This window comes from Rhinolophus hipposideros, assembly GCF_964194185.1.
Source record: "Rhinolophus hipposideros genome assembly, chromosome: 4".
NCBI lineage: Eukaryota > Metazoa > Chordata > Mammalia > Chiroptera > Rhinolophidae > Rhinolophus > Rhinolophus hipposideros.
The window spans coordinates 93,230,922-93,243,119 of record NC_138050.1 but is presented as its reverse complement, the minus strand read 5'-3'; the positions used below and the strand labels follow the sequence as shown (position 1 = coordinate 93,243,119).

At 32.2% G+C, this 12,198-nt stretch overlaps 1 protein-coding gene across 4 annotated transcripts in view; it reads right to left on the bottom strand.

Moving 5' to 3' along the window:
- DIAPH3 (diaphanous related formin 3) overlaps positions 1 to 12,198 on the bottom strand; it is a gene marked incomplete at its 5' end in the record, with an annotated part of 440,633 nt that overhangs the window by 131,798 nt on the left and 296,637 nt on the right. The window lies entirely within an intron of this gene.

Below are 12,198 nucleotides of genomic sequence, written 5' to 3'. Positions count from 1 at the left end.
AAACTAAAAATACAAACGATTTAATTTACAAATCAAAACTGATTTTCTATATATAGTTCCAGAAGAATATCTAGCAAATGTATTAGAGGCTCCCATACCTCCTCTGCTAAGTTAACTATTGAGTAGAAGTAAGAGTTAAACAAATAATAAAGAGGAGCTGAAATTTTGTAATGGCTCCTTTATACTACAACCATTTAACAGTTTTTCTCATATAGAGAGAAGTGTCATAAAGATAACCAAAGAAATAGTTGGCATTTCTTCTGACTGTTCATCAAAACAAGTAACAACATGTACATCATAAGAAAATTTCAACAGATACGTGATTAGTTAAGTTCTTATTTTCTAAGTTTTATATAAATCAAGAAATGCCTATTATGGGGCCTTAATGTGGAACTGGCAGATAAATATGGATTTTCTAAGTGCCAACAAACAGCATCCAAACAGGTCACCTAATTGTTAGTTTATCATTAAATAGAAAAGTGTATAATTAAACTTTAACAAGTAGAACTGTTAAAAACAGTGGCTTATGTTATTTTTTTGGAGGCACTAATTCCTTCTTTACTGTAATATTTTTCTAACCCTAGTAATAGTATAAGCTTTTCATTAGAAATCAAATAATAAAGTTTAATATTATTAACCAAAACTATGAAAGGAAAAGAGTAAGAGAAAAAAGGAGGTACAAAAAGCGCAGAGTAGAGACAATATTCATCCATCCATCCATCTATCCGTCCAATAAATACATACTAAGAGACTGAGTATTAAATGGTAATATTTAATGACTTTGATATACATATAGCTCTAAAACAAGTTTACATTCTGTGTGATAGGGTGGGATAGGAGACAAAGACAAACAATAAACAATAAGGTTTGATAAATGTGATAGAATGCATGGGGAGCTACTTTATATATATAAATATATATATATTTATAAATATATATATATTTATAAATATATATATATTTATATACATACATACATATACATATACATATATATATATAAAGTAAGGCCTCACTCACTGATTTGATTCAAGCTGAATCTTGAATGTCAAGGAGCTAGCTAGGTGATGATCTGGGGAAGAACAAATGCAAAGGCTGTAGGTGGGTTTTAGAGACAGAAAGGCGGCCAGTATAGTGGCATACACTGAAGCCAGGAGATCTGCTGAGGCGTGATCATTTAGGATTTAGGGACTCTAGGCTAAGATAGGGCAGTTGGATTTTCTTTTAAGGGAACTGGAAAACAATTGGAGATTTTCAAACAAGAGAGTACAAGACTAAGCACTGCAAGATACAAGTACTAATCAAGCACCCTTGTGTCTAACTATCTTTTCAAAGACATTTGTAGAATGAACAGTCTTGGAAGATAGAGGTGGTTTCTCCCTCTTAAGCAAATAGATTTGTTTGCTGTCCAGTATGATAACCTGGGGAGAAGGATAGGTAGTCTTACTATCCCTGAGTTCATGATTTTTCTCCAGTAATACAAACCACTATGTATGCAGGTATTAAACCTGGTCCTTTTAACATTGCCTCATGGGAATTTGGGCTTAGGAATCTACGAAACTTTCCTCTGGCTACTACTATTACTGTAATAAACTGTTCTTTTTTGCTGACCCCACAATCCTCTGTTTACTGCCAACATCCATAGAATGGTGGCAGGCGAACAAGGTACGTGCTCCTATTCTTCACAGTTCATGACATATATTAACATTTCATTATTGCTGAGCTATGAAATACCAGCTGCAATAGCAGATGCTTTAGTGTGCGACCCCTGCAATCTGCAAAATGGATTCTGCATTCTCCATTCTGTCCCAGAATGGTTAAGAACCTGTTCACTATAATGAAAGTAGTGAGAGGCAGAGGGAAGGTTTGCTAGATAGCTATAATCCAAGTTTTCTCCATCATGTTGCTTTATATTATGGTAGTATATGTTAAATGTCAGCCACAAGACAACAGCAGCTATAAAAATCAATGTACGGGTAAGGGGGATCAAATATATGGTGATGGAAGGAGAACTGACTCTGGGTGGTGAACACACAATGGGATTTATAGATGATGTAATACAGAATTGTACACCTGAAATCTATGTAATTTCACTAACAATTGTCACCCCAATAAATTTTAAAAAAAATCAATGTACGTTAGGAAGGTAGGAGAAAGCTACATAAAAGAAAAGCACAGTTTTGAAGAAAAGTGTGTGTATCTGTGTGTGTGTGTGTGTGTGTATACGTGCATGCATCCAAGTGTAAGAGAGATGGTGTAGGGAGAGTAGATTGTGAAGGGGAAAAAGATAAGCAAAAATTCATAAATTAGAACTGTATTTCTTGCTTGAAGAAAGTGAGTAAGAAGAACCTGTGACAGATAAAAAAATATATCATGTAGTTTACTTATGAAAGTTATTAAAGTACACAATTTTCTGATGTGAATTTTGCACTTTAATGACTGGACGCATTTAATGAGAATATTTAATAGACTACCATAATTGCCACACCTTTTTAGTATTCTATTGGGCAATAAAAAATCAAAATTACTTCCCAGGATCTATAAAAATAATGTTTATATTTCAAAATAAAGTCTGAAGTAGTTCTTAAAGCTATTTTGTTTTTATGGAAAACGCACTATTGATTTTCATTTAAAAGCCTATCTCATTTGAAACATATCTTATTCTGACATTATAACTATTAGGAGAACAATTTTAACTGGAAAAATACCAATGGACAGCACAGAAATAGGTATTTAGTCTGAAACTAACATTCCAGTTCAAACAGTAATCTGGGATTTTCTTTTATTCTAAATGTTGAGAAGTAAAAGCAGCCTAAAACAGAAGAGCTGAATAGTTAGAGAACTACATTATTCCAGATACAATTTCCTGAGTTACTTTAATTCTAAATTCAAAGCAAGGAAGGAAAGTTAAGGGTGAGCTATACATAAAGATACTTAGCTATAAGACATTTATTTTTTTAATCATCTTCTTCACTTACGTAGTTTCCTATTTATTCAGTTGGCAAATGAATTGCACTGCCACCAACTACTATCAGGTATGCAATGTCAGAAGAAATTCTTGAATAACTTTGCAGACACAGCCAGTCTACAGCAATGACCACAGAGGGTTTTAAAACTTCAGTCACATTTATGACTGTTCATTTGAAAGGCATAATCAATAATTATCTGAGTTCCTAAGGCTCACATGCTTTTTATGGTGACAGTAGATTCCAGAATATCTCTATAAAAATACAGATGTATGAATACATATATGCATACAAAAATATATAGAGCTATGTTAATAAATGTGTGTGTGCGTGTGTGTTCTGGAAGAAAATAAAAATACATGATCTCACAATTATTTCCTATCTATTTTTTTCTATATAACTAAAGTAATAACAAGAATTTGCCACTAGTTAAAATATACATTACAGCACTATACGACACATTTTCTCTCAGAGAAACCAAAATGACCCAAGGCCAGTACGTTTAAATGAGTATGTGTATGCGTGTGTGTAAAATTTAGAACAGCCCAGCAGAGTGCAATCCTCCATAAACTGTGGTTATTATCATAAACGTTGAGTTTTTTGAAAACTACATCATCCTTATTATAAACTTTTGTGACTTGCTTTTTTCATTCAACATTGTTTATAAGGATTCATCCAGATTTTTATGTGTACACACTGTACCTCATTTTCATGGCTTATAATATTAAATTGTGTTTTGTTACTCTACTATCAGTGGGATTTGGGCTGTTTCCAATTTTTGGCTAGAATGAACAATACAGTTCCAAATATTTTTGTACATGTCTACCTGTGTATAGGTGTAAGAGTGTGTTAATGATAAGTCCCATCAGTTGGTTCTTAAATCTGTTTAGAAACTGGTGACAGCCACTCTTTAAGGGAAAGAGAACAGAATATTTTAGGAAGTAACACAAGCTGTAAGGATAAGTATTATTTGTTGAAGTTTTTCTGTTCTAAACATACATATATATAAGAATGTTGGGCCCCATTGTCAACAGTGTTTTTAAATGGTATGGTCAAAAGTTTGAAAACCACTGCCCTCCAAGATAGGAGTGAAGCTGATGAATAATAAAGAGAGGTTCACCTTCAGTCTTACCAGGTAACGTCAAACTGTTTCAAAGTGGTTGCACCAAAGGATGCCCCTTCCCATCATTGTAGGAACACAGCATACTCACTGAGCTCTTACCAGGCAGGTATATAGTGGTACCCAATTGTGCTTTCAACTTGTGTTTCCTATTCTGTGAAATGCCATTCATATCATTTACCTGCTTTTCCATTAGGTTGTCATTTTCACAATGATTTGTAGTTCTTTGAACATTCCATTTACTAATCTTCTATCAATTTTATGCTTCATAAATATATCCTGGATTGTAACTGTCATTGTATATTACTTATTAATGTTCTTTCAGTAAATACAAGGTCTTAAATTTATGTAATCAGAAATATTTTTCATATTTCATATCTTAAGATGTCCTTCCATAATTCAAAGACAAAGACATTCGTCTGTATTTTCTTCTTAAAATTGTAATGACACTGTTCATACTTCAGTACCTACTTTATCTGGAATCAATATTTTTGAATGGTAGGAGGTGGGAATCCAATTTACTTTTTTCATGTAGAAAATTTGTTGACCCATAACCATTTTTGCTCCAAATGATGCATTAGAGCTGATGGTGCTGCTAGGTCTTATTTTCGGGGAAACCCAGTACCTTATCCTTTCCGATTTCAAGTGGCCATACACTTGTTGACGTTTTGGGGTTGTTTTAGTCCACTTGGTCAAGATATCCATGTTTGTACCAGTAACACCCTGTCTTATTTTTCTTTTTTAGAAATCTTCACTATTTTGGGGCTTTCCTCTGTCATCTATATCTCAGAATGAATGTACTCCAGGTTTTTGAAAAGGTCTATTAGGATTTTGAACAGAATTGCTCTGACTCTGTAGATTACTTTACAGAGAATTGATATCTTTACAATACTGAGTCTCTATTTATGAATGTGATATGGCTCTCTATTAACTTGGGTGTTTTTACAAGTCTTTTGAGGAAATTAAAATTTTTTTCCATTCAGGTCATAGTATTTTATGTTAGATTGATTCTCTGGATCTTCTCTATTACTCTTGTAAATGATGCCTTTTAAAAAATTATGACTCCTAGTATTTTTTAACTAATAAACACTTTTTAATATTCCATTGACAAAATCCTTTATTTCCAATAATTTTCCTGTAGGTTCCTTTTTGTATGATTTATAGATAGCCATAATGGTGAGTTTCCTTGTTTTCAATTTTTGTATTTTTCATTTCTTTCTTATCATACTGTACTAACTAGAAGTAATTCCATTAGGTTAACAGTGTTCTCCTTTAGTTCCTAGTTCTCTACCAAGGGATAGAATGGTCAACTAGTTTGCTCACCAAGTTTGTTGTCTTGTTTTAAAACCAAAACAAGGGTTGAATTTTATCAAATGTTTTTCTCAACCTATTGAAACTCTTAATGTGATAAACTGTATTTATAAATATTCTAATATTAAACCACACTTTCATTTTTAGGATAAACTCAACTTGGACATGAAGAATTTATCTTTTTAAACTTTGATCATAATATATATTTTTTATACACTGTTAGTTTGGAATAATCATTTCATTAAAATATGGTAAAACAACTGCAAAACTTTCTGGGTCAAATATTTAGTTTCTTGGAAGATTCAAAATAAGTCACTAAATTAAAAATTAGTTATAGGCTCATTCAAACATTCTATTTCTTTCAATGACAGTTTCAGTATATACTTTTTCCCTTAGGAATTTAGCTATTTCATCAACCTTTCTAATTCTTGCTTACACATTTTTATAATATGCTCTTCTCTGTTTCCTGTCTTCTGTATCTGTTATTATAGTCTTCGTTATATTCTCAATAGGATTTATTTTTTTCTTAATTAATCATTTCAGAAGTTTATCTAATTAACTTATCTTTTCAAAATAACCACATTATGGCTTAAAAAATTCTCTCAATTTTTTCCCCTTCATATCCATCCTCTTTTCTCTAGGATTATGTAATTCCTGTTTAATTTCCAAAGACAGATGCTTACCTTAATTTTCAGTCTGATTTTTTAATATTAGCACTTAGGACATAAATTTCTTTACACCACTATTACGATACCCCACAAATTCTGCTGTGGAATATTTTCAATATTGTGCAGGTCTAAATTTTTTTCTATGATTTTTTCCTTGACACACAAGTTATTTAATGTTTTTAAATTTTTCAAAATAGGGGTTTTAATTTCATCCTTTAAAAAATTTTTATCTCTAACTTCACGTTATTGTTGTCAGTGAATGAAGCTGAAACTTAGAAATTCATCAAAATGTCTTTCATGGTTTCTAGTATAAGATTAATTTGACGGGGGCCGGCCGGGTGGCTCAGGCGGTTAGAGCTCCGTGCTCCTAACTCCGAAGGCTGCCGGTTCAATTCCCACATGGGCCAGTGGGCTCTCAACCACAAGGTTGCTGGTTCGATTCCTCGAGTCCCGCAAGGGATGGTGGGCGGTGCCCCCTGCAACTAGTAACACAACTGGACCTGGAGCTGAGATGCGCCCTCCACAACTAAGATTGAAAAGACAACAACTTGACTTGGAAAAAAGTCCTGGAAATTCACCCTGTTCCCCAATAAAGTCCTGTTCCCCTTACCCAATAAAATCTTTAAAAAAAAAAAAAAAAAAAAAAAAAAGATTAATTTGACAAAAATTCCATTTGTGATTGAAAAGAATGTGTAGTCTTTAATTGCAGAGTGGGTTCCATGTGTTAATCAAATCAAGTCTGTTAACTGAATTGCTGATAACTCCCATGATTTTAATAATATTTTTCTGCTTCACTTACTAAGTTAGAGAACTTTGTTTAAGTTTCTTACTATACAATGCTTAATCTATCACTTTATTTCTAGAATTTATCAATTTTTATATGTTTATTTTGGTACTATGTTATTATGTACACACAAATTTTAGAATTTTTTTTTCTGGTGAACTAAGCTTTTTATCATTGTGAATATTCCCTTGTCTTAAGTCTATTTTATCTGTTATTAACATAGTTTCCCTCTTTCTTTTGATTAATATTTGCCTTGTATTTCATTAACTGTTGTTACTGTTGCCCAATAGTTAAGCTCTGCCTCCCTTTTTCTACAAAACAAGCTATGCATTGTTTTATTGTATACTTTATTTCTTTACATTTAATTTAATGGTGGATATACCTTCTTGTTTCTCAAACCTTTGTTTTGGAGGAAAAAAAAATTGCTCTTTCTTTAAATATATCTTTCAGTGTAGGGGTCAGCAAACTACAGTCCTTGGTGGGCCAACCTGTTTATGTAAATAGAGTGTTATTGGAAATAGCCACACCCACTTATTTACATACTGCCTTTGGCTGCTTTGGCACTGCTACAGCACCGCTGAGTAATTGCAACAGAGATTTTATGGTCTGCAAACCTTAAATTTTTACTGTCTGGCCCCTTAAAAAGTTTGTCAATCTCTGCTTTAGAAGATCTTTCAACAGAGGGATGTTTGTGAAAAACATTCTCATTGTCTGTTTATTCACAAATGGTTTAATTTCGCCCTTTTCTATAAAGTGCTTTTGCTAAATACCCCAAATTGAAGGAAGTTATCTATTTTATTTTCTCAGCATTTGAAGACATCTCACTTTTTTCTGGCTTCCATTTTTTTGCTGATGGGAAATCACTTGTGTCTCATTGTTGCCTTGGTGGTCATATCTTTTCTCTTTGACTCCTTTTCAGACTTTGTCTTCAGTGTTCTATAGTTTCTCTACAATATTTTTTTCAAGGGAACTACATTTTATTTCTCTGGGTTGGCATAGGTTATACTTTTTATTTTGCAGGTTCTTGACCTGAAAAATTCTCAGTCATCTGTTTGAATATTATCTTTCGTTCATTCTTTTGAGTTTATCCTTCTGAAAACTTTTACCATACAAGTGGTAGGCCTTCTCATCCTGTCCTCCATGTTTCTTAAAAAGTTTTACGCTTCTAATTATATTGTCTCCCTGGGCTGCATTCTGGATAATTTCTTTAAATTTATTGTCCTATTCACCATTTATTTCTTCAACTAAGTATAATCTATTGGATATTTATTTAATTTCAACCACCATGCTTCCATTTCCTTAAGTTCTATTTGGTTCTTTTTCAAACTGCTTGGTGATCTTTGGTAGTCTCTTGTTTCTTTCTCTTTCTTTAGTCTCATCTGTTATTTGCTTAAACATTTCACATACTGTTATTCCATATCTGGATCTTGTGATTTAGAGTTATTATTTTGTTTTGATTTTTGTCCTGAACATTTCGTCACACAACCTCTTGTTTCTTTGTGTGTTTGTTGATTGGGGTTAGTGCTGTTATTTAATTAAAGTTAATTTGTGAGAATCTTGAGGACCTCAGTTGTAATTGCCTCCTGCACAGAACTTTGAATTTGCTTCTGTAAATAATCAGGGATCATTTCTAACCCGGATAAGTTTAGTTTCCTTTGGTCCTGAGCTTGTCTTCTTCAGTGTACTCACCCTGGTCTTGGTCTTGGCATCCAAGGGCAAACTTGGCTTTTCCCGTGATGTTCCTATACTCATCATGCCAGTTTCAGCTTTGTTCTTTTCTCTTTAACCCTTTTGCCCTTGGAGATCTCCCTTTCTCACAAGACAGCCATATTTTAAAACAGCTTGTTGTATTGTGATGAGATGGATTTTTAAGAGTCCCTATTACCATTATTGTAATAAGCAAATTCCTCAAAAGTGTGTTCTTGTAGAAAGTTGACCAATAAATATACAGATCTTTATTTCTTAATATTTTTGTACAATGTGGCAGTTCTTATGCACTATATATATTTTTTCTGGGTATCTAACGTGTGTGTTTTAGAATCCAGAGGTAAAGAGTTTAACATTGGACAGCTAGTTCTAGGCAAGCACACAAAAAGGTTTGTTGAACTGACAATCAAGAATGTCTTCAAAAATACAATAAGTATGATATTTCACTACTTTCAGAAAAAAAAATTTAAATCTATATGAATTTACCAATGCATATTAGAAAGACAGTATAATGGTTAGGAGGAGGAGGAAAGCTGAAGTTATGTTATCATTGTTTGAATCTTCATCTGGCACTAAATAGCTGTGTGACTTGTGTCTCAGTTTCCTCTTCCATATAATGGGCAAAAATAGTACCTACTTTATGGGGATATTGTGAGAATTAAATGAATTAATACATGTAAATGGCTTACAGAAGTGCCTACACATAGTAATCCCTATATAAATGTTAGCAACTTTTAATATTTTAATTATTATATTACTAATTTATAACATTTTCATTATTACTATGTCAAGTGCATTGAACATACAATTATTTATTTATCCAGCAACAAAGCAAGGAAGACCTACTTTCTAGAACACGTCAAATACACATGCGTCTATTTTATCGGAGAAGTGCCAATTTTCATAGTTCCTATGAGAATATAAATGTTTTCCATTGCAAGATCTTGGACGATTGTGCATTGAGTTCACAAGAGTACTGTTAAAGCATGCATCCAATATAGCTGGAATGTTTGGAAGAGAAGCTATAGAGGTGCATTTAATATGGCAGGCAAGATGTACTCTAGCAATTTATCTCTAAAGATTTACTTTATACGTGTATATATAGAAACATTGCTTTTAATACTTCTAAATCTAATATGCTTTATAAAACTTTATTCTAGAAAAGAGTTGGTTTAGTTTCCTATGTTTTCGTCGCCCAAAGTATTGTTTGCACTTTAAATTAGATATTCCTGATAAATTAACTTAAAGCACTACCCAATGATACAATTAATAGTTGTTTTATTTTTCCCAAAAAGTTTAAAATAAAAAAAAATTAGAATGCATGTTGTTCCTTCCCCCCAAAAGCTTATGAAATACTCTATATTCCAAATATGACTACTTGAAGAATATATTAATCTTATTTTGTTATGGCGTTATAATAAAGTATAAAAACGAGTGTAAAATACAAATAGACTTCCACAGATAACTGATTTTTTTTTTAATCATACTTCATCCCTACAGCTGAGTTTTAGCCTATTTAAATAGTTTCATCTATCCTCAACACTGTTCAACACGTGATAAAATTCTGTATATTTTTGTAACTTAGATAACTAGGGGAGATTTTATTCCATGGAAAATAATGTTGAAAAGCTTATAAATGTCTTCTTGTTCAGAGTTATAGTGCTTTCAACATTAATGGATATTTAATGTTGAAAGCACTATAACTCTGGATATTTAAGCCAGGGATCTCTTTAGTACACTTTTCACTAAACTCAAAACTCTTTTTTTCTTACCTAAGTATTCAATTTTAGTCTCAAGTCTCTAAAATAAGATTAGACAAACTGAGTTTAGAGCCATTTGCTTTCCAGAGGATGGGTGTTATACACTTTGGAAACACAGGCTAATTTCCTCAAAGTAAACGACCACATAGGACTCCAACACACTCCCACTAAACGCTTTGCTAGGAGTATTTAACCTTGAGAAGAGGCTCTATTCAACCACACTAAAGGACTGCTTTCTAGAATTTCCTGATGATATTTTCAGGAAGAAACAGAAAATATTTTTAAAAACCTTAAGAATGCATTCCTGTACCCCTATACATATTCCTATACTTGTAAATGAAAATATTTTTCAAAATAATTTAAATAATTAATAGTCACAAAAGCCTTTAAGAATATTTTTTAAAAGTGATCTACTTGTCAGTTTTCCATCAAAATTATTTCTTTTGTAACTATTAAAATTTCCCTCCACATGCAAAAAATAAACAATGGATTATAACTACATCATGGAAAATGTTTTTTTTTTCTTAGAAATTGATATTTGCAATAATTAAAAGGTAGATGCTTCAGAAAAAAATCTAGATGATAAAAATTAAACAAATTAATTTATCTGGTATTGCCAAATTCAATAAAAAAGAAGTCATCAATGAGAATAGGAAGGCATGAGATACTATACACTGGCACAAACAATTCATCATCTTCACATTCAACACAAGGTGTTATTAAACTTTTTATGATCGTGAAAATTTATGAAAATGGGATACCATCCTTTGAGAATGTCCCAAAGGATGTGCAGGTGCTAACGATTAAACTTTCAGATTCAAGTTGCTCTTTATTGTAAAGTCAGTCTCAGATGAAACAACAAATTACTTATTAGCCCATCAGGGACTTATTGACCCTTCATCACTATGCTACGAGTTTTATAATTCCTCCACTTTGTAAAGTTCTCAAATAAATGAGATATTTCAATCTATTCAATGACTTCTTTAATAGATCAAGTATGAAATGTTCATAATCAAGGTTTTCCCAAAGTAGAACTCGATTGTCCATTACATGTGTTCTCTTCCCTTGTTTTCTGAAGTGATCAACTATAAAAATTCTTCTTTTTACCTCCCGATTGTGAGGTTAAATAAAGGCACAGGTAGGCACAACAGGGCAGCCATGAAGAACAGGGCTTTAAGGTAGGCATGGTGACAGGGCTTTTTTTTTTTTTTTTTTTTTAAGTTACTGCTCAACACCTCTTCAAGGAAAATATCCAACTAAAACCCCACAATATTCCATGCAAACCTGGTAATGTTTAAAACAAAACATTAAAAAGTAGCTTTAAACCAGTATTGTTTTCTCATTCACAGTGTGCAAGATGAGTATATTTGATATGCATACAATATGCCACCTTAATCATTTTTGTTTGTGGTATCGTAGTTTAGTACTACAATTTCAATTACATAGATTAATATACTTATGATTATGTATTAGTTATTTAGTTGATTTCTTTTCCCACCATTTCAATCACTTGTTGTTCTCGTTATTGTATTAGAATAATCCATTCTTTACCTTTTGCTATATTATTTCAGTGAACAAACATAATACTTAAAATACAAAAGGGAAATACAAGTTACCAGTCATTTAATCATACGGAACCTGTCAGTCAAATGCATTTATTATTCCACTGAGCAATGTATAGTCAGAATAAATCTGACTATAAATCGGTAAAAAGAAAAATTAAACCAATTAGCCTAGTTGAGTTTTTATTGTGAACAGCCTAAAGAATAAAGATTAGAAGAACCTAGTTGAATTAATTTTCAAGGTTGCAAGTCCAAAATATTCAGCACCTAGAATTGATCTAATTCCTTAAATAAACAGATACCAAGGATGAGAAGAAAAC